This window comes from Lutra lutra, chromosome 5 (assembly GCF_902655055.1).
Source record: "Lutra lutra chromosome 5, mLutLut1.2, whole genome shotgun sequence".
In the NCBI taxonomy this organism is placed as follows: domain Eukaryota; kingdom Metazoa; phylum Chordata; class Mammalia; order Carnivora; family Mustelidae; genus Lutra; species Lutra lutra.
The window spans coordinates 82538182-82564805 of record NC_062282.1 but is presented as its reverse complement, the minus strand read 5'-3'; the positions used below and the strand labels follow the sequence as shown (position 1 = coordinate 82564805).

Sequence of the window (26624 nt, the reverse complement as noted above, 5' to 3'; positions counted from 1 at the left end):
AGAGGTTCAAGAGGATTTTCACAAAAATGGTTCTATGCTCAGAAATTGGATGAATTGGAAGCTGATGTTCGGAGCCCGATGGGATTTCTTTATTAGGTCTTCTCCCCTAAGCTAAAATCGACCTGTGTGCCGAGGGGAGGCAGAGCGTTCTGAAGCCATGGTGAAAGCACGGACTGGACATCGCAGAGAAACAGCGTAAATCCAGAACGTGGGAGTCTGTTGATTCCATCTCCGCTGAAGATCTTCTCCCTGTCGTAAAGAAGCAAACTGCCGAGTTGTCGTCGTTGGATGCAGGGCTCAGTCTCCGTATCATGTGACCCAGGGTGGTCTCCAGGACATAGTATAAGGGGCGCCTGGGTGGCTCAGTTGGTTAAGCGTCTGCTTTCCGCTCAGGTCACGGTCTAGGAGTCCTGGGATGGAGCCCCGCGCCGAGCTCTCCGGATCCGCGGGGAGCCTCCTTCTCCCTCGCGCCTCCATCTGTGCTCTCTCTTCCTCGCAAATAAATAAAATCCTTTTTTTTTTTTTTAAGCCAGTTTAAGGTTGTTGGTTTAATTGAAAAAGACATGCCTTTACAGCTATCAGCATTACATATACTACTTTTATTCTCCTCAGGTTCACTAAAACCCAAATAAGCTCACGTTATCTCTGTCACATAATGTGTCAGCAAGAAGGGTAACTGAAGGTGATGGCTAGCTGTTCAATGCCTCGTGAAATTTTCATGACTAACCTAAACATAACTGTTAATAAGTAAATCAAATAGATGTAAGTAAAGTAAAAGTTTGTAAATGAAATTTCCACACTCACTATGCTTTATGGTATGTCCTAAAAATAGTTTCCAAAATCCTTTTGGTAACTTGAAACCTTAGTTATACTGAGATTAATTAAATGATGGTTATTCATGAAATATCTGGATCATTTCCAAATAAAACAAAATATTGAAATATTACCTACTGAACGCAGATTTATCTACCTCTGGCTTCTACTTCCAGAGGAATTAAAGATACTTGGGTCTATTAGTAAACATGTTTGATGTCACACTGGAAAGTTTGCCGTGAGGAAGAATATACTTCTAGAAATTACACAATGTACTTATAAATGTTCCAGTTCACAGAATGCTACTGTAACAGACAGTCCAAAACTGCTAGCTTCTTAGTTTTCACAAGGAATTAAGGATTCTAAGGGTTGAGACTTCTAATCAATATGTAATTAAATCTGCTTAGAAATAATTACATGGGACAGAAAGAACTGATGAGGATAATTATAATTTTTATAACTTTTTGTTTGAAACATTGCCGGTTCCTTAATGTTTTGTTTTTCCAGATTTAAGGATAACTGTTCTCTTAGGCTACCTATGACTAGCAGCAATTGGGTGAAGTATACTTTTGGAAACAAAGGTGAGACATTTACTTTTTCTTCCCATTTGATCCCTCCAGAATTCAGAAACTCGTAGGTATTCTGTTCATGGGAATATAGTTAGTTATTTTCATAAACTCAATAAGAATCTGTTCTCCTTTTTTTTTTTTTTTTTTTAAGATTTTATTTATTTATTTGACAGAGAGAGATCACAAGCAGGCAGAGAGGCAGGCAGAGAGAGAGAGGAGGAAGCAGACTCCCCGCTGAGCAGAGAGCCCGATGCGGGGCTCGATCCCAGGACCCTGGGATCATGACCTGAGCCGAAGGCAGCGGCTTTAACCCACTGAGCCACCCAGGCGCCCCGAATCTGTTCTCCTTTAACAGGACGCAATTGGAAACACTGGTTATATTGCCAACGCCTTGGCTAGAATGCCATTTGAGGCTCAGATATGACCACAGCTTTCAGGACTTTAAGGAACGAAGGTTGACATTATGGCGCCAATAAAGCTCTTTGGAAAAACTACCTGATACCTTGCTTACAAGGGTTCCCAGCAGCCTTACCAGGTAAGTAGAGAAGTTTCCTGGCAGGCCCAGGAAATGTAAGATATTTGTGGAACCTCAATAATGGAAGAATTTACCCAAATATATAGGTATTGCAGGTGAAGTCTGATGGCTAGTCCTTGGCTTATTTCCTAACCTTGAGAGGCTTTAAAGAGTTCAATCTGAGATTTCTCATGAAAAGTTCCAGGAAAGGGATGCCTGGGTGGCTAAGTCAGTTAGCGGCTGCCTTCATTCTGCTCATGTCATGATCCCAGCGTCCTGGGATGGAATCCCACATCAGGCTCCTTGCTCCGCGGGGAGCCTGCTTTCCCCCACCCCTCTCTCTGCCTGCCTCTCTGCCTGCTTGTACTCTCTCTCTCTCTCTGACAAATAAATAAATAAAATCTTAAATATTTTTTAAAAAGAAAAAAGTTCCAGGAAAGCAGACTTAAAAGGAGCCTATATGAGCAATCACTATTCTTGCTGTACTTACGTAAATAACATCAGGCCAAGTTTACTGCAGACAAATTAGCTTTACTGTGATACTCTTTGGTAAAAGTGGAGTTGATTGTAGAGAGAAAAATTATGTTTGTACCTTCGTCTATATTTAAATTCTAATCCTGCTAATTGTCTTTGAGGTTTGTTACATACCTGTAAACTGGTTTGGATACTGAATTCCTCTAGCTTCCTCAAATACCTGGTTATGACTCTTCAAACTTATGTTGCCAATTCTCTATCACCCTTCTGATTGGGAATTTTTTTGGGGGGGGGATTATGAAAAAGAAAGACTGCCCTTGAATGTCCTTGGAATGGATGATACTAGGTCCTTCTAGCAGTAGCCAAACTTCAGGGACTTGAACTTCAGGTTCATATCTCCCAATTAAAAAGGGCTCTTTCAGACTCTTGGAACTGTATACCAGCTGGAAATCTAAAATTAAAATTGACTAGGAAGGTTTCTCCTCAGAAGCAGACAGCATCTTAGGTAGGCAGTTTTCCCAAGATCATGGATCAAAATGTTCATTCCCAGTAGGAAACCTTTCTTCTTTTCCTTTTTGCTACTTGCTTAGCTTCTTTGTTAATGCATAGGAAAACAATGCTCCTTAATTCTTGCACTCATCTCTGAATCTGCCAGTAAAGCAAAGCCACCCAACAAAACCCTAGAGTCTCTGATCAAACTTGTTCTTTATAATAGGATATCCCTTGATTACCTTTTAGCTGAGCAAGGAGGCATTTTTGCTGTGGCCAACACCAACAGCTCACTTGGATTAACATTTCTGGGCAAGTTGAGACCCGGCAATATGATATCACTGAACAAGCCAGTTGGTCCTTCAGTGAGGCCTTTCTTTGACTTATTTGATTCTCATTAGTTTGGGTCTTGGAGACCAAGGCTTCAAAGTGCACTCCAAACATTGGAAGTTATCCTGCTTAGAATAATCGTGACAGTCTTCCTGGTGCACTGAATTCTCTCAAAATGCATGTTCACAGGCATCTCTCACAAAGCAAATGATCCCCTGAAGAAAAGAATGTTGGAAAAGGAGCAAAGAAAACGACCAACTTAAAGAATGTGAACCTAGAAACGAGCAAAGGAAAAAAAAGAGAGACAAACAAGAAACAGACTCAACTATAGAGAACAAACTGATGGTTACCAGAAGGGAGGTGGGTGGGAGGATGGGTGAAATAGGTAAAGGGGATTAAGAGTCCACTTACCATGATGAGCACTGAGTAATGTATGGAATTGTTGAATCACTATATTGTATGCCAAAAACTTATATAACACTTTATGTTAACTATTTTGGAATTAAAATTAAAAACTTAGTAATAAAAAAAATGTGAACCTGAAGCTGTAACCTGTGAATATCATACAGAGAGCACACAAAAACTGTAAGAACCCGAGTTTAGCAGCGAGTGGCACAAATGCCTTAAATTTCGGAGATATCTCTCAGGTAGGCTGAGAATCTGATAGAAAAGAGGGAAATTGTTGAAAACAAGGAAACAGGCCTGCCCAAAATAGAGTCACCTGTACTAAGTCCCATAGCACAAAAGTGATCCATAATTACAATTTTGGCTTTCTGAGAAATGGAATCCTTAACCAGTCAATCAAGAATTGCCTGATCAGTACTAGTTAGGTAACATGCCTGATAGACCACTACCATCCCCTAAAGGAAGGTAACCTTGCAATTACCAACCTGGTTTTTTGCCTAGGATAATTTCCTTGTTCCTGATCTCCCTTACACTTATAAATGTCTTTCATTTTGTAGAGCTCTTCTCTATCTTCTAGATTGGATTCTGCCTGATTTGAAACCATTTTTGTTCAAATAAACTCTTAAACATTTTAATGGGCCTCAGTTTATCTTTTAACAATTCAAACTGATTTTCTATTGAGCAACAGCAAAGTAAAAACTCAAAGTCCTATCAGCTCAAATTGATCACCATAGATTTGTCCCTGGAGGAAAAGAAAGGCATCTAATTTGATAAACGTTTTGTTTTGCCTCTTCCACTGATCAAGTAAACCCACTGTTGGGATCTTGTATGGAAAATCTAGGGTACAAAAGGACAGCACCAATCTATTAAATTCAACCTAGTGATGGAAAGTAGATGGAAAACAGAGAAGCTGATATGTCCACAGGTTCAGGGTGGCAACTTCAGGAAGCATGTGTGCACTTACTCAGTTAATATTTGCTGCATGCCAGGTAGAAGGCCTTCACACAGAAAATGTGCTAAAATGGAATGACTTTGAGCAGCTGGCTTTGTCAAGTACTTACTGTGCTCCAGCCCTGTCCTAAGTGCCTTCCATTTATTCATTTGCTCAATCCTCACAGTAACCGTCTTTCGTGAGAACAGTTACTATCTATAGTTAATAAGCAAGGAAGCTGAGACACAGAGGGTTAAAGAAGGTGCTTAATGTCACACCATTCACATGTGGTGTAGGTAGACAAGGTCATCTGACCCAAAGCCCACATTTTTACCACTAAATCAATCCTGTCCATCTTCTCCAAAGATTCACCATCTTTGGCAAAAACTTAGAATCTCCCTCTCGAGTAATAATGGGAGTTTCATGAATCATCCACATTTTCCTATTTCACCTTGTGACCAGAGAAACAGACTTTACTATTAGTGCATGTAAGGTATGTATGTCAAGAAATGCAAATCAGTGGGTTAAAACGCTATGAGGGAAATTCATGCTTATTAAGGAGCAGATGGACTAAAATATCTTTGTCATAGGACAGGGAATATAAATCAGCAAAAAGGTTAAATAAAGAATTGATATAATGACTTCTTCCTGAAGATGAGCGCAGTGTCCAACTGCTGATGTTAAAGAAAAACAACAAATAGAAATCGTGAGAGCTTGGCTGGGTTTGTGTACTTTGTGCATGCTGCCTGTTAAGCAGGACACTTTAGCTGAAATTTTACACATGAGGTAGGCAATCATAACAAACTCATTTGTTTGTTACAGATATTTTTCCAAGAAGGGGGGAAAAATGGCCTACATTTGGAGAAAGCTGTCCAGTCAAAGCCTTGATAATCTTCTATTAAGAACTTTTTTTTTTTAAGATTTTATTTATTTGACAGACAGAGATCACAAGTAGACAGAGAGGCAGGCAGAGAGAGAGAGGGAAGCAGGCTCCCTGCTGAGCAGAGAGCCCGATGTGGGACTCGATCCCAGGACCCCGAGATCATGACCTGAGCCGAAGGCAGCGGCTTAACCCACTGAGCCACCCAGGCGCCCTATTAAGAACTTTTTAAAGTCCATTAGATTGTCAGGCTTTTGAGGCAATTGTGCAGTTCTTGATAAAACATTACCAAGTGAATTATTTATAAAGCTGCAGTAATCTGCAAACTCTGGTGAACAAATCTTTTTGATGTCCTCATCTCCTGGAGGGCTGTTCTGGTGCTGCCCTCTGCTCCCTTCCACAGGGATTCTGGGCTCTTTTTGGCTAGGGCTGCTCAGTCACCTCAAAAGGTGGCACAGCTGCCAGAGAGAGGCAGAGGATGGGAAGGAGGTATCAAGTCAAGAGGCCCCTCTGAGCCCTTTAGTGCCCCCAGCTGCCAGGTTGCTGGGAGAGGTTAGGCAGCGACAGAATATTAAAAACAATTGACTTGCACACATGCACACATGTCCCATATGTGTGTGTGTATGTGTGTATACACACGCAAACACATTTGGTAGTGGTTTTTTAAACAGCTTAAGAGTGTTGATATCTGTCACTCACCAAAGGTTCTTCCCAACCTTTCAGAGGAAAGCCACTGGGAAACTCTGTTTTACAGTCCCAGAAACAAACATGGATCCTTTTTTTTTTTTTTTTTTTTTTTTGGAGTAATGTTACTAGGTCACGCAGAAGATTCCAAATCTGCTGGAGTTTTCCTTCTTCATATATGAAGCCATTTTGAGGCAATATAACTCTTTCCATTCAATAGGAGGGGGAAAAAAAAAACCTGAAGCATTGGGATCAGACATATTTAGTTTTGAAACCTAATGCCTTCATTGTGTGAACTTGGCACATTCCTTAACATTTCTGAGCCTGTTTCCTCAATGAGACAATGCAGATAATATTAATACAGTTTTAGCTATTGTGAGAACTGGAGTTGGTATAGTAAATCATAGCACATATTACATCTTGGGTATTTAGAAATAGAAGCTATTTTAATGATGGTTTGTTCATTCAACAATATTTAAGAGTCTTCCAGGAACTGAGCCCTGTTTCAAGCACAGAAGTTACAGCCAACCTCATGGATTCCTAGTCTTTCCTGGGACTACAGTCTTAAGAATTGTTAGTATTTGCCAGGTGGAATGAACTGGAGTTCATTTCAAGATGATGGGTCGTCCTCTTAGCTTCATCATGTTTCCTGACAAAGTACTATAACATCCTGTAATCCAGCCTCTCTCACTTTATAACATCAAAATCGAGTGATGGAGTTGTCACTCTCCTTCTAAATAGAGAAGTCTTTAGTGAGGGAGAGGAAAATGAAACTCACAATGGAACAGCAGGCTGTTATATCTGTGTGGAGTAGTTATTGTTGCTGGTTGCTACTGTGGTTTAACCATGTTGCCTGCTTGTGATTAAGGAAATAATGTTACATCGTGTTAATGTTCTGCTTTGGGGAACAAAATGTAAACAGACATTTCTAACACGTACACCATTCTTATAAGTGGATAATTGTTTTCCTACACCTGTTGGCTTGGTATGGCAGTAGGGCCAAAGCCATTGCCTCGTGCTGAACATTAGAACACAGCTCAATCTGCCATAGTTTTAGTCTTCCCTAGTAGGAAGGTGAGTTTGTAAAGAGCTGAAAAGTATATGTCTCTAGCAAGTAAGAAAAGCAGAGGTTTAAGGGCACGATTTCCAAAAGGAAACTTCACTCATCTTATTATAACTGATTGAAATTGTATGAAATTTTATGTATTAAAGATATATGTTAAGTTGATAATATTCCATGTATATATTACATGTATATAAATTTTAAGTAAATTAAACTTTTAAGTACACAAGGGAAGGTTTGATACTTAAAGTGTTTCTATTGTTAATTGTTTCTAATAAACAAAACCATAACCTTTTCATTTCTTTCATGTAAATTCAGATTGACATACATATTAACATTTTGAAATTCAAAATCATTAATTCAGTTTCCAAAAGTACCAAAAAAAAAAAAAAAAGGCAACAACTCACATATCAAATGTGGTTTTCCCTGAAGTGTAGTATTCTGTATTTTATATCTTTACACCATTATGTCTTTTCCAGGATCGTGTTTCCATAATAAACATGTATAATCTTCATAATGAGAAAAATACTGCAAAACTAAATAAAATAGATGTATACATACATATTTATATTCCTAAATTACTTTAACTTAAATTAATTTCATGTGAATATTTTTTAGTAAATGTGTACCTTCAAGATAGCCACAGAAACAAGGCTGGGAATCATTGCTCTGTTCTAGTTACCTAAATGTTAGTCTCTGTTACATCAACTCCATGGTTTTTGCCAAAATTTATGTATGTTCTTGGCATATATATTTAAGTCTTACATTTTTTACTTCAAAACATTCATTGAAAAATGAAATTTTATATTCTAATCCTATCTGGAAAATGATCATTATTTGCCATGAAGGAAAAGAAAGCACAAAATAATCAATGTGGTAATATTAAATTCCAAACAAATACCATTTCCTGCTTAAAAGCTCTGATCCTGAGGTTTGTTCACTCTTCATTAAAAAAGTAAGATTAATGGGCTTGAGGAGGTCAAAGATAATCTACCACAAAACTGAGAGATTATCTTTGTAATAATTAGAAATGCTAAAGTAGTATTGAACATGGGATTATGTTATGAAAATGTAAAACTATATTATTAATCTTGATGCCCTTGCCACCCACAAACATTTCCTATGCTATTGTGTCTCACATGCTTTGAGAACCATTGGTCTCAACTGGCCAGGGCAAATGCAGTACTAGTGCCTTGGAAAATACCTCTAAAATTACAGAGTTCATACTTTTGCCCATAATTCATTACGGTGATAATAAAGTGACCATAGATCCCAGTTCAACACATCCATGCCAACTTTATATTATTGTCTCAGCATAATCATTCATCACATTCTCTTTTACACTCAAATATGTCCTAATTTGGGATAATCCATTATTTCTCACCAGGCTGATCATTCATCTGCCTATCCTTATTCTTTTTCTTTTTTTTTTCTAAGATTTTTATTTATTTATTAGACAGAGATCACAGTAGGCAGAGAGGAAGGCAGACAGAGAGGGGGGCGGGGGAAGCAGGCTCCCCACTGAGCAGAGAGCCTGATGAGGGGCTCGATCCCAGGGCCCTGGGATCATGACCTGAGCGGAAGGCAGAGGCTTTAACCCACTGAGCTACTCAGGTGCCCCTGCCTATCCTTTTTTGAGCACTTACTCTGGACTTGGCTCTGTGAAAATCACTGGGAGTACAAAGGTGAGTGAAATAGTTTCCAGCCCTCAAAGAGCTCAAAAACAGAAAATCAGGGCAAGGGAAGCATTCAGTGACAATACAAGTGATAAAAGGTCATGCATAGGTCTGTGCCTTGTGCTGTAGGAATCACAGAGAGGGAGGGCAGATGAGACAGGAACACTGCAGCTTTCTCAGTGAAAAGGGCAAGACCAGCTAACCCATAATGGAGGAACTGTTGAATCAGCTCTACAGAAGCAGGCTGGTCTTTTCCTTTTAAGATAATGTTTTACTTTGTGTTCATGAGTGTTTGGGAAACGGTGCAGTGAGGATGAAGGTGAGGATGAAGGAGGAACTCACAGTTTCCTATACATACTTATTTCTTCATTGGTTAGAAGGCGTGAGAAAGCCTGGCCCATAATTCATTATAATGAGTATCAAAGTGACCATAGATTCCAGTTCAACAGGTCCAGTCCAACTTTGGTGGGTGAATCTTATAACGTGTAGAGAAAAAATTATTTCAGAGGAAAGCTATTCTCCACAATTTACTAGTTTTAAAATACAGATCATGTTATTAATCTGCTTCAAACCCTTCATGGGTTGATCACTGTTGTTAGAATAAAATCCACTCCTTCCCATGGTCCACAGGCTCTGCCCTTCCTCTGAAGCCACACCTCTTGCTGTTCACTTTAGTGCACTAAACTTTGGTCATCATCCAATATTCCAGGTTCTTTCCCTGGAGCTCTTGCCTTTATTTTTGCTTCCCTTCTGCCTGGAGCACCACTCTAAGACTCTGATTATCTCATGCTCCAGGTCTTAGTTCAGATGTCACCTGCTTAGTTAGAGAGGCCTTCCCTAGTCCATCGGCTCCTACCTACCTCACCTGGCTCATCATGTTTATCATCTTCATAGCATTGACCATGGTGTATCTGTTACTTGGTTATTGTCTGTTTCTCCCATGAAGGAAAGAGCATGACTGTAGTATTCCCTGTGTCCAGGATAGTGAGAGGCAACAAAATAAGAGATTAATAAACATTTTTTGATTGGATTAATAGAACAGTTTGGGAGGAAAAAAAGAAAATATTGCCAAGTACTTATTTAATAAAAATAATTCATAAAGACCTTTAAAAAAATGTTCTGTCCCCCCAAAATGGGGACATATAAGACAAGAAAGAGAAGGGCTAAAGTCTGGGTTTCCAGGTTTGTGGGAGCTTGGTGAGGTTGAGAAAAGACCAACTGGTAGGTGCCTCATTGTAACAATTAAAAATTATTCACCCCTCCAGTGGTTCTTGCCACAGGATACAATAGTCTGTATCTGCAATGAGACTGCAAAGTATTTTTGCAATACACTTTGATACACTTTGAATATCCATTTCCAGATTACACAAAGGACTTCTCAGGTGACCTTGAGTAAACCATTTTGGTAAGTTTCGGTGTTACTTAAATGAGCTATCTCTATGGAGAAAAGAGATGCAGCTTGTTAATTTACATTTGTAAAGACACTTTGAAATCTCTGGATGAAAGAACTTCTGTGGGGAAGTGTGGAGAGTGAGGTAATATGCCGGGTCAAACTCCAGAGGCAGACAGGGGCAGGCTTTAGGACACTTAATGCGAGCCTCTAGCATATTATTTTTCAAATTAATCATCTAAGAAAACACCCTACTTTCAGTACATTGAGTGTTTTAATCACATGTATAAGTTATTATTCTAATAATTATTTCTTTAACGTTTTCCTCCCAAAGTCCCAAGTTTGTGTAAAGGGAATTTTTAGAGGGATTGCCTATGAGGTTTTTCCCTCCATAACACTTTGTTTTTTTTTTTCATTCTTACCCTACATTAGTGGCATTTGGTTCCTAAGCATGAGAGTCTCTGTTGCTGAGCTGATTGGGACCCAAATGAGGTCATTTCATCAATTCTAGACAGATGTTTACAAGTTGCAGTCAAAGATTAAAATAAGCTCAGGAAGGAGAAAAGAGAATTTCAAAGAAAGCTGCCAGTCTATGAGTTAATTCTATCCATTTATAAGAGTGGTATTAATAGTTACTTAAGAAATAATTCCAATAGAATAGAACATTTTCTTAGGATAATGATCGCTTTCAGCAAGGCAAATACAGAGTCAAAGGTAAGACATGAATTGTAAAACTGTCAAGGCAAAAGACAAGCTTAAAAAAACAGAAACAGGCAACCACCTTTTCTAGCATGTTACAGTGATTTATACTTCTGATTGTGCCCAAATGATCACATAGCTTTCTTTACATTTTTCTTCACCTTATAATTGTGTTTCTTTGGGAGAGAGGCAGGCATTAAATAATTTTATTACTCGCCTTAATAGTAGGGAGGATTTGCCTTTACTGCACCTTGCTCTTCCTGAAAGAGAACCAAGCTCCTTGACCCTTTCAGTGGGTTCATACAAGATATTTGCCCTTGGCACTGCCCCCTTGAGATGGCTGCAATCTTGATATTCTTTTTCTGTTCATCATATCTTTTTGAAATTTTATTTAGCTCCTTCACCTTTGAAATGTCTTCTTCCTCAGAAGATCGCTCGTCCCCTTCTAGCTGCTCAGAGACCATGCATAGCTGGGTTCGTTCCAGGTCAAGGGCTGCACATTGTCAGTTATCACCCATCAGCTCATTACTGGGTGCATCCTAGACCATATCCACAATTCCAGTTATGTGAATACTGTGCATGCATCAAGCCACAGAAGAGGTTACCCACACCCAGCCTTAGTGGTTGGGATTTCTTCTTGTCTTCTCATACATGGATTGTGTGAATGGAGTGGGGACAATCTCGTGGGTGCTCTAAGTCATATTTCTCCTTTGTCTGCCAAAGTTTTCTCAGCTTTTCAACTAGTTATCTTAGCAGATGCCTATCACTTTATGCTGGCTGGAAAGATGGAATGCATACTGCCTAAGGACTATTTGTAAACACCTGTCCCACCCTCCAATTCATCACCTTGACAACATAGTATTGAACATTATGACATGATAGAAAACAATTGAACTACTAAATTTCCTGTGGGTAAGGCATCCTAAACAAACACTAAAATACTATAAAGAGAGTGTTTGGTATTTTAAAATGAGTAACTTTTTAAGAACTGCAGGATTTTCTCTAGTTTTTGACAGGACACCTAATTTTTTCTGTTTGATTGGCAAAGAGCCTGATTATCTTGACTGAAAACAACTCAGGTTGTCATCATCATCTCCTACTCAGCCAGCATAAAATATTTATTGAGCATCCACTGAGTGGAAAGCATGTTATAGTATATATGCTAAGAAAACACATCCTTCTCTGCAAAGGAAGGCATTCTTTATTTTTTTTTAATTTTTTATTTCTTTTCAGTGTAACAGTATTCATTGTTTTTGCACCGCACCCAGTGCTCCATGCAATCCATGCCCTCTCTAATACCCACCACCTGGTTCCCCCAAACTCCCACCCCCCACCCCTTCAAAACCCTCAGATTGTTTTTCAGAGTCCATAGTCTCTCATGGTTCACCTCCCCTTCCAATTTCCCTCAACTCCCTTCTCCTCTCCATCTCCCCTTGTCCTCCATGTTATTTGTTATGCTCCACAAATAAGTGAAACCATATGATAATTGACTCTCTCCGCTTGACTTATTTCACTCAGCATAATCTCTTCCAGTCCCGTCCATGTTGCTACAAAACTTGGGGATTCATCCTTTCTGATGGAGGCATAATACTCCATAGTGTATATGGACCACATCTTCCTTATCCATTCGTCCGTTGAAGGGCATCTTGGTTCTTTCCACAGTTTGGCGACCGTGGCCATTGCTGCTATAAACATTGGGGTACAGATGGCCCTTCTTTTCACTACATCTGTATCTTTGGAGTAAATACCCAGTAGTGCAATGGCAGGGTCATAGGGAAACTCTATTTTTAATTTCTTGAGGAATCTCCACACTGTTTTCCAAAGTGGCTGCACCAACTTGCATTCCCACCAACAGTGTAAGAGGGTTCCCCTTTCTCCACATCCCCTCCAACACATGTTTCCTGTCTTGCTAATTTTGGCCATTCTAACTGGTGTAAGGTGGTATCTCAATGTGGCTGTGATCACCAAGACAGCATGGCATAAAAACAGACACATAGACCAATGATACAGAGTAGAGAGCCCAGATATGGACCCTCAACTCTACGGTCAAATAATCTTCAACAAAACAGGAAAAAATATACAGTGGAAAAAAGACAGTCTCTTCAATAAATGGTGCTGGAAAAACTGGACAGCTACATGTAGAAGAATGAAACTCGACCATTCTCTTACACCGTACACAAAGATAAACTCAAAATAGATAAAAGACCTCAACGTGAGACAGGAATCCATCAGAATCCTAGAAGAGAACATAGGCAGTAACCTCTTCGATATCAGCCACAGCAACTTCTTTCAAGATATGTCTCCAAAGGCAAAGGAAACAAATGCAAAAATGAATTTTCGGGACTTCATCAAGATCAAAAGCTTCTGCACAGCAAAGGAAACAGTCAAGAAAACAAAGAGGCAACCCACGGAATGGGAGAAGATATTTGCAAATGACAGTACAGACAAAAGGTTGATATCCAGGATCTATAAAGAACTCCTCAAACTCAACACACACAAAACAGACAATCATATAAAAAAATGGGCAAAAGATATGAACAGACACCTCTCCAATGAAGACAAACAAATGGCTATCAGACACATGAAAAAATGTTCATCATCACCAGCCATCAGGGAGATTCTTTTTTTTTTTAAGATTTTATTTCTTTGTTTGACAGAGATCACAAAGTAGGCAGAGAGGTAGGCAGAGAGAGAGGAGGAAGCAGGATTCCCGCTGAGCAGAGAGTCTGATGTGGGGCTCAATTCCAGTTCCCTGGGATCGTGACCTGAGCCTAAGGCAGAGGCTTTAACCCACTGAGCCACCCAGGCGTCCAGGAAGGCATTCTTTAAAGGATGAATCCAAACAAATGGGAATACCCAATTTTCAGTCACTTATCTGAGCACAATACAAAGAGACAAGATTGGGGTATATCAAGAAAGTTAGTTACAAGGTCTGCACATGGGCATGTATCATGTCCATCTCTTGGTTCTGTAAGTTGTTTCAGAATCCCCCACATTTAGAAATGGCATCAAAATCCTGAAAATGAAATACAGCATACCATTTATTTAGAAGAGCATCTCACTTTGGTATTCACCAGGCAGCATCTGTGCTCATGTCTCATCTGCTAACCCATTAATTATTCTCATAATGATAAGCATAGTACCTGCTTCAAAGGTTCACTGAGAGTCCTCAGGCAGGAATGTGGCATGGTAGAAGAGTGGGGCTTTGAGACAGAGAGACTTGGATTTGAGTCCAGGTTTACCACTTACTTCCTGTCATCTCTCTTAGGTAAATCACTAAATCTTATTTCTGTTTCCTCATCTCTGAAATGGATATAATAGCACTGAATTCATGTAGTCATGCAGGGGAAATGAGATCAGGTGTTAAAAGGCAGACAGCCATAGAAAGCCTGAAAGTAGTAAGTGCTCAAGAAATAGGAGTAACTTTTTCACTTCGCTCCTATTGAACTGAAGTCTGTGTGTCAGTGGATGAAGAACACAAAGACTTTTAGCAACTGTGATCACTTTCTCCTATGAAATTTATGCACATTGCATGAAGGTCAATTTTAATTTCATGGTGACTGTGTACAACCATGTATTATCTCTTGTGTTATTTATTGTTTTAACCAAACTAGGTATTTATCTCCTCAGCTGAATGAAATGTCCTTATGCACAAGGCCTATTAGCACCTTTTATATATGTACTTTTAGGGTATACGTAGAGTGTTCACTATATATTTTTCTAGTGACTAAAACTTAAATAACATGCTAAATACCTATGATCAAACCAAAATACCATGATTTTTTTTTTTTTTTTGAGGGCAGGAACTATCATGTACAGGTATTTGCTGAAGACAAGGACCTTGTCTTCATAGAGTAGTTCTTCCCATATCACTGGCTGCTATGTTTTGATCTTACAAATTTCATCATTCCTAGGATGTAGTATTATGTCTTCTTGCACACAGAAAATATTCTATGTATGTCTGATGCATTAGTGAATACTTTTAGACATTATCAATGTTGGTGGAATTGAAACATGGGAATATAATTCCACGAATTGAGAGGGATATACATATAGTCACGGGGAAAATATGGTTATAAATTATCTAAACAACTTCAGGGAATCTAGGTCTTACAGAGCTCTTCCAGCCTGGTAGGGCTGAGATATGATACTGTGTCATCCAGGTGAAGTGGGTCCCAAACAGCAGACCATTCATCGTGACAAGCTAAGTCCCAAGAATCTAATAAAAAACTATGTTTAAACCTCTGCTAAACACTCCCTGGGGTAAAAAGAAAATAAACGGTTGTTTGAAATTATTTTAGGATTTGCAAACGTGAAACAAACATGTTGGTGCTAATGGTTCGCTAGCTTTAGGGGTCCTCAAGTGAATAGGTCCTACCTTGCACCTGAAAAGCAATTAGTCTCATAACTCATGAACATTTACCTTACAGTTCCATGAAATTGTGGCTCTGTTGTGGGTGGCCACGGGAGCATTTTGGAAAGTAAGCAATTCCTTGAATTCAGTTGTTTAATATTGTGCTTTGTGGAATATCAGGGTAAATTATGCACACACTCCCACCCTCTAAGAACTTAGTACTTGGTAGGGATACAGATATACATACAAGTAACTCAAATATAAAATAGATGATAAATGAGCACAAAATGTATCTTAGTAATTATGACTTACATATTACTTTACAAAAGGCAAAATTTTGGCCCCACTATTTACCTTGCGTATTCTGATTTCTCACTACTCCCCAATCGAAAAGATTATTAATAGCTTGAAGATTTTAAGATATCAATAAACACCTTTTCATGTTCTGTATGGAAGACTTGATCACACACACTTACATAAATATATAATATCACTGGTGGCTCATACTAGTCACATGCAGTAGTATTAAAGTCCTAAAATTGGGGCGCGTGGATGGCTCAGTGGGTTAAAGCCTCTGCCTTCAGCTCAGGTCATGGTCCCAGGGTCCTGGGATTGAGCCCCGCATCGCATCGGGCTCTCCACTCAGTGGGGAGCCTGCTTCCTCCTCTCTCTCTGCCTGCCTCTCTGCCTACTTGTGATCTCTCTGTCTGTCAAATAAATAAATAAAATCTTTTAAAAAAGATCGTAAAATTTCCAGTAAGCAAGCAATTTCCTCTAGCAACATGATGAATGCCCCAAAACAGCCACTTATGATCCTAGACCTTTTAGGACTTCTTGTTGCTTTGTCAGTGTTCTCAGTGTTCTTAAAAAGGCAGTCCTTTCCACCCAGCCTCAGGGGAACTCAGGCAGACAGACTCTCACTATTAAAAGACTCCTGGGGGACTTTCTGGATGTCTCAGCTGCTTGTCTTCACTGACCTTGTGCTTCTTAATGTAGCAAAGGAAATAATGAACTTGTGGATGTAAATATATTCTCTGTTCCTATAAGCTTATCTAGGGATGATTCTGTTTGTGGAACCCCAAACAGATTTACCCCAAACAGGTGTTCTGACAGTCTTTCTCTGAGAACCAGACTTTTTAACCTCCTTGATTTATTTGTTCTGTTTTTTTTTTTCAAATGGAAAAAAAAAAGGTCCCTACAGAAGTCAATTATTTGGCCAAAGTCACAGTGTTTAGAATGATTGAAGAGTTTCTTTGGTTTTAGACTCCAAGTAATAGGAATAGAATGTAGAATATGATGTTTGTATGACTGCAAAGAACCATCTTGTACTTTTTTTTTCTTTTTGGTCCAAATGATGTTGTTACCTATTCCCATAGGTGATTTCTGTTCAGTGAAGAATAGAGTTGGAATTTAAGAAAGGAAAATCTAGACCTGAAATGCTTGGATTCAAACCCAGATAATAGCAACATAATGGCCATAATCATATTTTATCCAATGGACACTTAAAAGCATCCCTGTATAATTTCTGGAAACAAAAAATGGATACAATATGGGCATGGCATTTACAGTATTAATATCTCCCAACATGATTGTATATGATCCAGGAACGTGCTTTTAGGGATCTAATTCTGCCAGTAAATATCTGGATGACCTCACCAAATCACTTAATTTCTCCAGATCTCCATTTTATCATCTGTATGAAAGTGAAACATTCTCTAAAGTTTTCATTTCCTCAAAAATCCTATGACTGTTTTAGGATTTCCTCTTTGCTGAATGTTGGTAGTTTTATATGTCCATCACTTGTCTGAAGCAAAATGAAATGATTTTAGAATTGAAATCACTTTGAGCTCCAGGAACGACATTTTACCCAAAGTCAAAGGCGACCTGGCCTCTTCACTCAATTATCAGAAAGTAATTTGGGTGAGAGTTAATACATTCAAATGGAAGGAATAAGGTATTCTGGTCTGATTGCCAGCTTACTCTCCATCTCAAGGAAAGTAAATATAATGCATGTTGGAAGATACATTTGCCAACCAGATTGGTTTTCTACAGAGACCTTCCCAGGCCTCAGATACACTGGTCAGTAGATAACAGGTTGTTACCTTAGAGATACCCATAATCATCTATCTACCTACTTCTTCCTCAAGTCCCACATGGAAATCAATGTGATGGTGATTTAGTAAAAACACACAGATGACAAACCTCCTTTTTTCTTTTAAACCCTGAAGAAAAAAACACAGGAACTTTTATATGAAAAAACTGTTTCATAAATTTCCCATTATAAAACAAACTTCCAGATTCATTAGCATGGAATTTGTTCTTGGTGCACGTATGTTTTTCCCCTCTCTTAGAGTCATTTAATCTCTCAGGGTCAAGTACTTTCAAATAGCTGCTATTTCAAATTGTAATAAAACACACTTTTTTTAGTAGAAGAAAAAGTCTGCTATAAATCCCTCTCCTGTCGACAGGCAGAACATCTTTAGAAAATGAGAAAAAGATGCTCAAGCAGTCCTCTCTAAAAAACCCCAAAATCTGATTCTGTTATTTTCTATAGCCATAGGCCAGCAACAAGTTCATTTCTGAACAACAACCAAAAAAAAAAATTGGGAGAGGAGTCCAAGGAATTATATAAAGTTGTTCCCTATTTTTAAAGGCAGAATAAATTTAATAAATAAGCAATCAGCTTGATGAGCAAACTTGTATTAAAGACCTGCTTTGGGGATGCCTGGGTGGCTCTGTTGGTTGAGCGGCTGCCTTCGGCTCAGGTCATGATCCCAGCATCCTGGGATCGAGTCCCAGGATGGGCTCCTTGCTCGGCAGGGAGCCTGCTTCTCCCTCTGCCTCTGCCTGCTTCTCTGTCTGCTTGTGCTCGCTCACTCTCTCTCCCTCTGTCCCTGACAAATAAATAAATAAAATCTTTTTAAAAAAAATAAATAAATAAAGACCTGCTTTGTGCTAGTCACAATTCTGGACTTCATAAAGACATAAGGACACATGAAGTATCATAGTCCCCAATATGAGGTTCATTACACAACTCTCACTATTTTCATAGATGTTTGAGGAGTATCATAATTTTTTTAAAAAAGGGCTTACTGATATCCAGATTCCAATACTGTGTGACTAGAAGAGGAGTGGTACATAGAATATCTGTCTGTAATATATAATGATATAGTATATAAATATATGATACCGGTAGATATGAATCTACTTATAAGGTATGGAATGGAAGGAGAAAACATGCTAGCTTACAGATATAGATGACAAGGAAAAGGAGTTCAATGTGGCACATAGCAAGATGACCATTCATCTTCAAGCATAGACTATCCTGGATATAGCCGTGATTACTTCCCAGAAGGATGCACTGTATTATAAAACTTTACCCTGTTTAGGAAGAGAACTAGAAATGGCAGATGTGGCTTCAAACAGTAGGTCATAGAAATGACCTACTGAGTTCCTATTGGTTATTGACCAAATTAATTCCTAATATGAGAGATATCCACTCCCAGTGAAAAAGGAAAAGTTGGGAGGAGAAAAACAATACAAAACAAGGTGAGAACAAAGAAGCTGCTAAGACTATGCTTGCTGTGCTCTAATCCCTGAGTTAGGGATAGAGACAGACGAAACGGACACATCCTCTGCCCGAAGACTTGCCTAATGTAGCATGATCTCGTTGCATGTCTTTTCCAGCAAAATCCTCAATTAAGATTTTGACGTGAGCCTTCTTATCACCCTAAAATCTGAAGAATTCAATGGACTGACTCTTTGTCATCTGGTTGAACCCCACTGAGAGAAAAACTCACCTGTGAGGCTGCAGATGCCATTGCCAGCCTAGTCCACACTCATCAAAGGTGAATACCTTGGCTCATTGACTTTTCCTAAGGAAGTGACATTCCTACTTAGTATTCACCTACTTGGAGTTTTCATGAAAACCATTAAAGCCACCTGTCCAAAGTTTGTACCTAGAGAAAAGTGACACACTGAAAATTAATAATGACAGGCAGAAATTAATAATGAAAAGGCAGAAAAGGAAAAAAATCAGATTTGGCTTTTGGTAGCTTTCTCCATTGTGCTGTTCAGTAGATGTTGTTCGTACAGCCTTTTGCTCACCCAAATAAAGAAATACTTGGATTTTAAAAAGATGATGAATGGGATAGTGGTCTCTCTTACATATGGAAAATAAATTAATGCCAGCATTTTTCCAAAGAAGGACCTCATTGTTTGCTTAAGTTATTCAATGTACAAAAACTCATGTACCTTCAGCATCTTAGGAATAGATTTACTCTGCGCTATCTTGATGTATCACAGACAACAAGCGCCAGTGGCAGGGTTGTGTATGGAAGTTGTATCTGCACATACCACTTTGCATTCTTAAAATTACCTCCAGCTAGAAGTTGACTGAATAAATAAAGGTGGAAATTCTTAGGAGAAAAACCAAACGTTTAGGGATTGGAGAAGAGGTTTTAAATATCACATTTTATGGCTGTCTTACTCAAAATACATCACCAGTTTAGCTACAAAATAACACTGAAAGTATTGTCTTTTGTTTCTGCCACTTGCAAATTAACTATTCTATTCTCTTCAAATAATAGTAATGATAACCATTTAGTGTTTTCCCAGGCTCCCAGCTACATAATGAACATGTCCTATTTCATAATACTCCCCATAAGCCTATGATGCAGGTAATATTATACAAATGAAGAAATTAAGGAAGAGAGAAATTATGTAATTTGCCCAGTATCATGCAGTAATAATCAGGTAGTTTGGCTCCAGAACTCCCTTTTAAACAGAATACCATCCTTCACTACCTGTCCCCATCTGTTGATTTAAATATAGAATCTTTAGTTTGTTACTCAAAACCCTTCAAGCCTTACTTTAATTGACCCTTCCAGATTTATCTCTTGTATTTCAAAACTTCTCCACACAGATCCCAGACTCTGGCTAAACTGGAACTGGCCATTTCCCCCAGACATCCTGAATATTCCCATTTCATACTTTACTGATAATATTTCCTCAATTTAAAATGCAGTCATTTATTAAGGGCAGAGGGAGAAATGAAACCATTTAAAAACATATATAGATATATAATAATAAGGCTAACATTTATTGATCAATTACTATTTGTCAAGAACTATACTGATCCACTTACACAAATATATAATGGATTCAATTACATGTAATAACACATATACAAATTGTTAAGTCAGTGTTATAGAAGAGGAAACCAGGTCTTAGGGAAGTTAAGTATCCTGTCCAAAGCAACCCACACTTGATCTTAGCCAAAAGGCCGAGAAGCGATCCTGTCCAAAACAACCCAAATGAGAGTCAACAACCTGAACTTTGAGTCAGTGTGACTCTAATGAGCAAGATTTTAACCATTCTAGGCTGCATCTATTCCAATTTCTAATTTTCATTATAGTTGTTTGAGCATAAATTTTAGATCTTCCTACTTAACTGCATACTTCTTGGAACAAAGGCTAGATTTTGTATATCCAACCCCTCTCCTACCCCACAAAACACATAGATTTCTGAGCACAGTAAGCAGAGGAAAACTCAGGAAGTGAAGTAAGGAAGAGCAAAGAATTCCAAAGAAAAGTGTCAACTCTGTGACTTCTGGACTTTTGAATCCTTGGGAACAGTCTGCCTCCCTTGCCCCTTGAAGCATCACACCTCTTAAATGGGCATTATTTTTGCCCCTGGGTACACTGACATGGAAGCGGATTATTGCAGAAAAAGTCTGTATGCGGTGGGTCCTCTCCTGAACAGCTCTGCCAGAAATATCCTCAGGTAGAAATCAGTCACAGCTCCTCACCTCGCTATAAATGCTGTGGTAAGTGTTGTGGTTTGTGAACACATGGGAATCAACCATTAATCCAGACTTCTCAGAGATTACAAAGCCCCCAGAGACTTTAAAATCAGGTAAAAAATTTGAAAGGAGCATATTCTCTGGAAGTTTTTGTATTCCCAGTTATATTCCCAGCAGTCTTAGAAATATGTATGTAAATTAAAGAAAGTTATTTAAAAATTCTAGAGCCAGAAGATATTAATAAATTCTGATTTGGGTTCTAAAATGGGCAAAGACTCTAGTCAGCAAAATTTGAGACCACTTCTAATTTTATCTGACCCATTTGGTTACACGCTGCTGCTTGTGGCAGTATCAGTGCCCATGGTATTACAGAGAACTAGAAAGGTGTGTGGAAAGAATGCAGGATTCAAAGTCAAGAGGCAAGGATTCAAGGTCAGGTCAGACTGTCACTTAAAAGCAGAGAAGGCTGGTCCCTTGAGCCTCATTTTCATATGTAAATTGGAGATAGGCAGACCTACTGACTTTGTATTATTAAAATTATTAAAACAAACCCCTGTAAAATACTTTGCAATGCATAAAGTCTAAAACATAAAATGCATTATTCAGGGACGCCTGGGTGGCTCAGTTGGTTGGACGACTGCCTTCGGCTCGGGTCATGATCCCGGAGTCCGGGGATCGAGTCCCGCATCGGGCTCCCAGCTCCACAGGGAGTCTGCTTCTCCCTCTGACCTTCTCCTCGCTCATGCTCTCTCTCACTGTCTCTCTCTCAAATAAATATATAAAATCTTTAAAAAAAAATTTAAAAAATGCATTATTCAACGAAGGGAGGCAAAATTGTAGTCAACAAAAAGACAATATGTGATATATGTTTTCTATTTGATTATAAGAGAGAATAGTTTTTTTTCTCTATACCTCCTCCTTTTCTTCCTAACTTTATTCACTTAACAAATATTTACTGAGTGCCTAATATGTGCCAGACATTGTATTAGGTGCTGGGACTACAGTAGCAAACTATTCAGATAAGATACCTTGGGGGAGGGCATCGATGCATGTGTAAATAAATAAATGAATAAAATGTGAGGATGAGAAGCACTATGGACATAATGACAAGGATTATAAAGAATTGTTTGAGAAGGAAACACATAGTCTACAATCTGAATCATCACAAAGAGTCTCTGGTACAGAAGAAACAGAAAACGTGAGAATATTCCAGAAAGAGAGAACAGCAACTCCAAGTTCCTAAGACTGCAATGATCTTGGCATGTTTGAGGGACCGAATCAAGGCCCCTATAGCAGTAGCATAATGAATGAAGAAGAGGGTATTACAAGATACTTTGAACAGGTAATACATGTAGGAAGGGCTTTGGAGACTGTGGCAAAGAATTAGATTTTATCCTAAATACAGTGGAAGCCATTTGATAATTTTAAGCAGGAGAGTGAGTTAATCTGCCTTGCATGGTCAAGATCTTTGATAAGATCAAGTAAAGAGGTAGACTCTGTTAATATTATAACACTGAAGGGTTTTTTTTGTTGTTGTTGTTAATAGAGGGAGGCAATATTTAGCTTTTTAAAGGTTCTTCCCCTGTAGAAATTAATGGATATCTCAATCTCAACATTCAAAAATTGAGATTTCTCTCTAGTAGTCTTCCTCTTTCAGAAATGGTAATTAAATGCTTCTAGCTTTGGGACGAAAACCATGAGGGCATCTTGGGCTCATCCAATTCATCAGCAAAGCTGGAGGCTATTTCTCACCTTCTTCATTGTTGGTACCAAGGCCCAAGTCATACTCTACCCTGCCCAAATAATTGCAGTAGCCTCCTCACTGGCCTCCCTGCTTTCAACCTTGTCTCTCTCCAGGCTATTTCCAACACAGCTGTCAGAGGGAGTCTGTGAATACGAAAGTCAGATGATATTACTTCTTTATCCAAAACCTTCCATTGCTCTCACATCTCAAAATCAAAATCAGGGACCTCACAATGTCATATAAAACTTGACCCCGTGTAGCCCATTTGCCTCTCTGCCTGCCTTTCCTGCCAAGCTCCCGCTTTAGCCAAAGGGGCCTTCTTGTTGCTCCTTGAACACTCATGCCTGCTCCACCTCAGGGCTTTGCGCTTCTGACCCTTCTGCATAAAATACATTCTGTAGATACACACAATGACTTCTCATTTGCCTGTTTTAGGACTTTACTGAAATTCCATCTTCTCAATAAGGTCATCTTCAGCTACCCTCTCTAAAACTACAGCACTGACCCCAACACTCCCTTTCTCCGTTCTCAGCTTTATGCTTTTCCGTAGTATTTACCCACTTCCACCATACCATAGATTTCAGTTATTTCTTTGGCTCAAACCAGAATATGATTCTCCAAACTAGAATATAAGCTCTATAACAGCAAGATTTTGGTCTGTTTTATTCATTGCTGTGTCCCAAATAATACATAGTAGGAGCTCAATAAGTATTTATACCTCAGATGAAGAATCTGAAATTCACAAGCCTTCACCTGAGGTTAGTCATTGATCATGGAAATAGCCCAGGCACCATTCTCCAGATCAAAACTGGAACCCTGGGTGGATTGGGAGAGGGGTAGTGGGCAAAAAAGATAGCAAGAAAATTAGAGAAGTGTTAGGAAGGCCTGTGAGAGAAGGCATTCTTGGATGGCCACCGATAACAACACTGATTTGGTAAGGAAATAAAGTCATGTTCTACAACATCTCCTAGACTTTATGTATATTCATGATAAATAAGTTTGGTTTGTTTTTATTGGTTTGTTGGTAATGTACTATATATAAATTATCCTGTGACAGAGGTAATAATACTGATCATGACCATGTTAATAATGGCTAGAATTTATTGAAAATTGTTGCAATTATTACTAATAACTATCCCACAACCAGCTTAAAACAATCATTTATCATATTCATTCATAGATTCTACAAGTCAAATTCAAATGGCATACTGGAAAAGTTTTTCTGCGCTTCATGATGGCTGGAGCCTCAGCTAGGAAAACTTGACTGCTGGGAACTGAAATCAAGTGAAGGTGTCTTTATTCACACAACTGGCAATCAAGGCTGGCTGTTGGTTGGGACATCAGCTAGACCTTTTGACCAGGCACCTACTTGTCTATGCATGTGCCTGGGCTTCCCCAGGGTAATCAGGATTTTTCCATGGTAACTCAGTACTCCAAGAGGGAGTATCTCAGCATACAAGGCAGAAGCTGCAGTGCCTTTCATGACCTAGCCTTGGAAGTCACAAAGCATATTCTGTGGCCAAAGTAATCACAAGCCACAGAGAGGACATGAACCCCACCTCTTGATGTCAGAGAAGCTGGTCACATTGCAAAAGGACATAGGAGATGGGAGATATTGTTGCAGTCACCTCTAGAAACTCACAGAAACTATGAAAGGCATTTTACATAATTATATAATTTAATTATCATAGTATCCCAAGTTAGATAGTCAGCATTATCTGAAATTTAAAGTAAAAGAAAACTGAACAGTGGGAAGTTCACTGATTTGCTCAAGATCACATTGTGGACATCTGGTGTTCCTGAGAGCCAGGTGAATGTAAAACTCACTCCAGAGTTCATGCTCTAACTGATATATCTTCCTCATGGCCAGGGGAGTCTCAATAAATCAAGTGATGTGGGACTGAGGCAATAACTCAAAAATCAAAGGGACTAGAAAGGGGAGATGAGTATGAAAAGAAAAAGAAAATCAGTAGAGGCTATGGTACAGTGATGGTACCTGGTCAATGTTCAATTATCATTTAGTGATTTGATGTGTTTTACTTAACAGGATATGGAAACAACATAGATAATCCAATTCCTCCAATTCCTCCTAAGTTAACACAAATCAAATATTTAAAATTTAATTAAAAAATCAAGTACCATCAAAGTTCCATACTATCCATTTCATTCCATTATATTTTAAACATGTTAAAGAAAGAATCTGATTGTTTGAATGTTCTCAATATTTTCATCTTTAAATGTTTAGTAGATGTAACTCAATGCCAAATTTGGCTTGATTTTATCCTAATGACTTCTGAAAAATAGCTACCATTTATTCATTGAGCAAATGGAAGTAGTCTGATGATTTTTTAATGCTACCTGGAATTACAGTCAGTGCCTTTTCGATAATGTTCTCCTGGGCATAAACTTACAGATCCTGCTTGCATTGAAAAATTCACATTAAATTACTCTTCTCTGTCAACATAATGGTAGAAAATGGAAGAGTCAACAGCTGATAAGAAGCCTGCTGGAGACCATCTCTCTGCCCACATGTCACCTGATCTCTGGAATACAGCATCCCCACAATTCTATTCCCCAGCACATTTCAATAGCTCCCCCAATGTCCTTTTGATAAACAGCGGAATACTCACCATGGCCACAAAACCCTACAGGGTCTGGACCTCGCATGTCTCTCAGCCCCACCTGATGTCCCACTTCCTTCCTTGTTGCCTCTATCTTCCAGACATTCTGAATGTCTTTAATGTCTTCGAAGATGTCAGTTTTCTCTCACCTCAGGACTTTTGTAGATGGTAGTTCTTTGAACTCCCTATCTATACTTGAAGTCTCATAGCAACCATCACTTGCTTGAGGACATTTTCCCAGATATCTCTGACCAGGTGAAACCCTCCATCCCCCCCAAATATGCTCTTAAAGTTATAGTCATTTCCTTCAAGGCATCCATCTTAGTGTGACTTCACATTTATTTTAATGTGCTTCATTGATTAATTTCTATCCCCCTCAGTACACAGTAAGCTCCTCAAGGACAAAGACTGTGCATATTTGCTCTGCAATCCTCACCATCTAGTACAATGCCAGGCCTGTTAATCAGTAATTACTTATTAAATAAGTAAATGGAGGAATAAATGTTAAAATGAATGAATAAAAAATCATTATTCAGGTTCCTGAGGATCCCAATCAGCTTTCTTAAAAGAATCATCAATATAGTCTTCCCATATCCAGAGCTTTCTAATCTTATTATCTCCACAATCTGATGGCAAGCCAAGACAATATTAATAATGCATAATCCACACATGATTTTCACTTTTAAGGAGTTTCACATTAACTACCACATTTCATTTGACTTACAGATAAAGGATATGAAGTTCAAAATGCCACAAAAACACAAAGTTAGAATTCTAATCATACCACCAAGACTCCTTGGCAGAGCTAAACAAGGAAGGTGAGGAACTGGAAATTGGGTCCACTTCTGAAGGCCCATTGGGAAAGATATCTAAAAATAGAGGTATTTCTTCAACCCCAAACAAAACACAGATTTAATTTACTAAAAGGGTGTTTTTGTTAAAGCTGAGATAGATTGGATCTAGAGATAGATAGATCTATCTCTGCAGAGAGTATACCTGATAGAGAAGTATAAAAGTAGAAAAGAGGGCACATGGTGGCTCAATCAGTTAAGCATCTGCCTCTTGATTTCAGGTCAGGTCATGGTCTCAGGGTCGTGAGGTCGAGGCCCATGTTGGGCACCATTGTCAGTGAGGAGTCTACTTGAGATTCAGTCTATTCCTCTGCCCCTCCCCCACCCATGCTCT

The 26624-nt window shown here is 38.8% G+C and overlaps 1 protein-coding gene and 1 long non-coding RNA gene across 6 annotated transcripts in view; one reads left to right on the top strand and one right to left on the bottom strand.

Moving 5' to 3' along the window:
* The window catches only part of KCTD16 (potassium channel tetramerization domain containing 16), a 311256-nt gene that overhangs the window by 211470 nt on the left and 73162 nt on the right, over window positions 1-26624 (bottom strand). The gene's annotated exons all lie outside the window — the stretch shown is intronic.
* LOC125100866 (uncharacterized) lies at window positions 205-24810 on the top strand. Of its 2 annotated transcripts, XR_007127681.1 has the most exons (4): window positions 205-323; window positions 1738-1917; window positions 18959-19119; window positions 23999-24810. It is a non-coding gene; the product is annotated as an uncharacterized LOC125100866 (long non-coding RNA). The 2 variants fall into 2 exon arrangements; XR_007127680.1 differs by lacking the exon at window positions 23999-24810 and having other exon boundaries at window positions 18959-19325.